Genomic DNA, 5,234 nt, shown 5'->3' with positions numbered 1-5,234 from the left:
ATACGGTTGCTTCACCACCTACCTGAGGGATTTAACTTGTGTTGCACAATCTGTGTCGATGGGATGTGATTTTCCTGAGAACTCCTCACTTTTGCACCAAATGGCAGAACCTCCTTGAAGCTCTGCCCTTTCTCCAGCCGACGGCCACCTACCTGCATGTACCTTTCAGTAACAAACAAAAAAATCCTGGAGCAATTAAACTAGATTTAAGAGGAATTTATGGCTTGCTTGGCTCCAAGAAAACTGATGTTAATTCTTTGTGAATAAAAATGTGTTTCACAGGAAAATACTGCTGGAATCGAAAAATGCAAGTAGTCTGAGGAGAAAGCAAAAGCCTCACTAGGCTGTAAAGGTGACACTTCAACAGGCTTGAGTTATCTGCACGCCCAGCTCCAGAAAAAGACAAATTTCTTTTTGGAGATAGACAGGCAGCAGATCAGCTCAGAATTTGACATGGTGAAGTCTGTACCTCTTTTCCTCTCCAACAAGGAGGAAAAAGATTTGTGAACTCACTGAGAACTGGAATATCACCGCACAGTAATTTCCCCCTTATCAATTTTGTCTTTTAAATAGAAACATCACTACCCAAGCCATGGCCATTTGCTTCTTTAGAAAATGCCTCTCCTGCCTGAAGAGTCACACTTTGATGGCACATAGCCAAAGAAAATTTAAATAAAAATCTTACTGAAACAAACAAAAAAGTTACAGCATCTAACTTCATCTACCAGACTGTGATTTCTTTGGAAGTCAAGAGAAGAGCCCTGGTTCCCCCCAAAGAAGGAAAAGCAAGTCTGAACACGTTATTGGATTAGCTAGAACTTCAGAGAGAAACAAGAATACAGATAAGCCTGGCTAGTGCCTTGTGCTTTTAGAACATGACCCGAGGAGCTCACTTACAGCATAAAAGAAGCCGGCAACAAATATTTGGATCCATCCGAGTTGGCCAGGCAGACAGTACACGTGTGCTCAAGTGCTGATCTGGAGCAAACGCCCCATGAGCGGAGGACCAGATGAGTCACAGTGCCTGACCAGTACCACCCACCACCTCCCTCCCTGCAGCCATGAAACCAAAATGCAAAATATCCATCAGTGGATGGAGGAGTTCTACTTTGCAGTCCAGCAAACAGTTCAGCTAACAGAAAAAAAGGGGATGGTGTTAATAGAAATGGCAACCTTAAAAGCACGTGATAAAAGCCATAGTGATAAGACTGTAAGAAGAGGTGTTAAAAAAATTAAAAACCAAACATCTCCTCTTATCAGTGCTAGACAGGGGTAAACTGCTGAGCAACTCCAACAGACAGCAAGCCTGGTGCACACACACAGATAGAGTATCTAATATAGTGACAATCCTGTATTCTTCAACACCAACTGGCATAAGGCAGGCATAAAGTCTCACAGATCTTCCTTGTGTTTGTATCATAGCTCAGATTTTAGGAAAAAAAAACCCAAAACCAATTACTTTTCTAACTCTTGAAGCAAAAATGCCAGAAATGGAAAGTTTGCATCAAACTAATGGAAACAGAGATGTTAAAGTGCTGGTACATAACACAACTAATTTATACAGATACTGTGTTTGACTGTGATGTTGCCACAGACCAGCTTTGCATCACAGACCAACACACTGCAAATTACGAAGCTACACAGATTCACAGGTCTCATGTTTCAAGCACAGGTCAGCCGCAGCGTTGTTGATCTCAAACCACGATCTTCTCTCTTGCTGTCCACATGAGTGTCTTGGGTTTCATTTCAAAGAGCTATAAATTCTAACAGTAACAGAAAAACTCAAGAATTTGAGCTTGAAAGACCCCGCAGACTTAAAAGAAAAAAACCCACCCCAGAGAAGCCAATTATTCACCATTTAAAAAACACAATCAGAAAACCATTACTTTAAGCCACTGATTTGTTCTGGGGTGGGTAGAGGAAGGGTGGCAACTTGTCACAGGCTGCAGGGACAGAAAGGAAACCATGTAATGAATCAAAGGCTGTTTATGCAAAGCTGGTCTGCCCCCAGCTGTGCATTCCCACACACCTGGCTATTCAGAATTTCCAGTTACAAGGATCAGCATTTTGGTCTGCTTTACCTTCCCCTGCCCTATATTCCCAGTAGGGTCACCCAAGACAAGAGGATCTCTTCACACAGTGGTACTGCCAGCTCCAAGTGACGGTGGTACTACAATTAAAAGTTGCTTTCTATACAGGTTAAATCCAGAAAGCATGAAAGAAAACTCCATGGCAGGTTTATCTGGGGAAAAAAAATAGTCACTGCACTCATAGACAAGGTAGCCAAGGACGCTTCAGATCATGCTACAGAAGCTGCAGTAAAACAATGCATGGTCTAAACAGTCAAGCTGTCTATTTTTTCTGTTTTATAACATCTTAAATCTTTCACTAAGGGGCAAACCTGCTAAAGACTTTTGGATGGTATGTGCTTAGGCAGACAAAGTGTATTTTGACTCAGATTTTACTATGAGTCCTTGCATTTCTTATTAGAAGTGTCAAACACATCACCCTAAAGAGATATATAGCCATCCCCTACATTAAGAGATAGCCATACCATTTGCAACACACCTTTCTCAAAACGGTTCTGCTTAAAAAAATGTCAAAACATTCTTCTCAAAGGCATACAACGCTGGCTACAATACTCAACAACCCTGGGTAACTGTTTCCTACTGAATTACCTCAAACAGCATCATCACACCCAAAATCACATCTACACCAAAATACCTTTTCACTAACAGCCCTGTAATGTCCCAGCAGGAACACACAACATCTGGAAATTTAACAAATAAGTTTTTTATTGTGGTACACAAGCATCCTCAGCCCTACTGCACTGAACTGTGTTAAAATACTGTGCACCAGCAAAGCCACTGGAAACCTGGGAAGAATGAAACAAATATTTCTATATGTCAGCTCAGTCTATTTCAAGGAATGTTACTGCAGCAAAACAGCATGCAGCGACGTGTTTTTGTAATAAACCTAACATGATTGCTATAGAACTTATTTTCCTCAAGAAATGCAAAAATTGTTGTTTCCACATTCTAGATCTAAACATACCTGATGGCTCCCTCAAATATCACCTGAAAAATGTAACACTTATGGGATACTGCTTCAAAGCCCTTCTGAGACTTCAAATGATTTGCAAGTCTTGCAGTTTGTCCTGTTAAACTGCCTGAGGATAACGGTACAATCTCTCCTCTGAAAACACTACAGAGAGCTTACCCAGGAACCTGACTTCTCAGCCCGAAAGGCACAACAGGAGCCTGTACAAAGAAGTTACACAGAGACTAAGGCAGCACAGGGTGCTCCAAACAGTTCCCTGTAGGCAGACATTAATGATGTAAGCAAGGCACGCCATTCTTTTTCCTCCAGAGCACAAAATTTCAACTTCTTTATTTCAGGAAGCATAATTAGTATCACTAAAATTTCTGCAGAAAATGGGTCATTTGGAGAACAAGCGTTACCATGAGTAAACAAAGAAAAGGGGTTACATGAGCTTAAGATACACTGCTGAATACACACATTATACTCTAACATATCAATAGTTACCAGAAAATTTAAGAGGATAGTTATAAGCCACAGGACCCTCCATGCCCTCTTCTGGCAGCAGCTATAGTGGCTAAAGACGCTGCTGCCTTAAACTGGTAGCCACCACGACTCCCCCCAGAGTCCCAGAGAAATGAGCAGTGATGACGATAGAACATACTTGCCTCGTACCCCTGTGCTGGCCAAGAAATCCTTTGTTGCTCCAGATGGACAAGAACACACAGTTTAAGCATCTTTACTTAGTTTTGGTTGTTGTTTTTTTTAAAGATATCTCCCTATGTTCAAATAAGTTTTTACTGAGCACACAAAAATAGTGAGTTGCACTGGGTTAGGGGGTTGGTTGGGGTTTTTTTTATATTTTATGAAAATGGCACAACTGAGGCTGGGTTAACAGGAAGCTCCAGGCAGCAGTCTTCTTTCACAGCTCGCTCCCATGCCTGCTTCTCTCCTCCTTCCAAAACACACGGCACTGACCGAGCCTTCCAACAGAAGAGTCAACACAGCTTCTCACACTACAGAAAGGGAACCTATTTTCCTAGAGCTTTGGGAAAAATCCTGGGTGAAAACTTCAGAACAAGAATAATTCCAAATAGGGAAGATTTAAGGGTAAATATCAGCCAGATAACTAGCTCAGCAGAGTTAAAAAGTACCCGAGAGCAGGGCCACAGCATGCTGTGAGTTGCACACCCCAGCAGGCAGCAATACCATCCTTACCTGCAGCACAAGTATATTTGCTCCCAGCTTGTGGGTCAGGCAGTCACAAAGAATGCCGGGAGTTATTTCTCAGCAACTGCAGGGCTGTGTTCTAAAACCAAGAAAGAAATATAATAAAGATTATAACTCTTTGCTGCCAGCAATGTGCTACACACAGTCTCCCTTCTGGCAGCCATGCTCTGTGTATTACTGCTCACACATATCGACCTCAGTACTCGCAGCTCAGACTGCCCACCACATAAAGCCAGGAGAGAAAAAATGGTCATGCAACTGACTTGGGGGGGGGAAAGCCAGCCAGGCCTTTACTTTAACTCAAGTCCAAGCTGGCACTCAGGTTTCTAGAAGAGAAATCCTCAGAAAATCCTGCCTTGTTTGACCTGCCCACTCCTGGTCCGTAGACCCCACTAATCAGACTCAGATTTACCACCATTCCCAAGCAGCTCATTAAAGGCAAATACAGTACACATAAATCATGTTATGATAAAGATTGGGACTTTCCATACTCTCAGCTGTTTATTAACCCTAATTCACCCTAAAGGTTTCCCCAGAGGCAAACTGCATATCAAACACACTTTGGCCATCCAGTGAAGTTAAAGCTGTTTAACAAACTGCTATTAAGAAAAATTGCTTTAACATTAGCTATAACATACAACAACAATTCAGACAGCCCCGGCAACATCACAAGCAATCCCCTACAGCAACAACAATAAAGCCTATCAGGGAGCAGGGGACTCAACTCCTTGTGATGCATGAGAGCTCCCCAAAAGACTCCTTGCAGGCCCCCCTTGGTCCAGACACACCAAGGTGGGGTCCTTCCTTCTCCTGCAGATTTCCCAGCAGGAAAAGCAGAACCCTGTAGCAGAGGCAGACCCCAAGGTTCATTCCATGGGGAAGAAATTATAGCATTACCACAGGGACCCGGGGGATGGAGATGCCAGAACACAGCACCTCAAGCCTTGTCTGACCTGTAAAGCCTG

The sequence above is a fragment of the Antrostomus carolinensis genome, unplaced genomic scaffold, assembly GCF_000700745.2.
Source record: "Antrostomus carolinensis isolate BGI_N321 unplaced genomic scaffold, ASM70074v2 scaffold48000, whole genome shotgun sequence".
NCBI classification, from domain to species: Eukaryota; Metazoa; Chordata; class Aves; order Caprimulgiformes; family Caprimulgidae; genus Antrostomus; species Antrostomus carolinensis.
Note: the sequence above shows the minus strand (reverse complement) of the source record.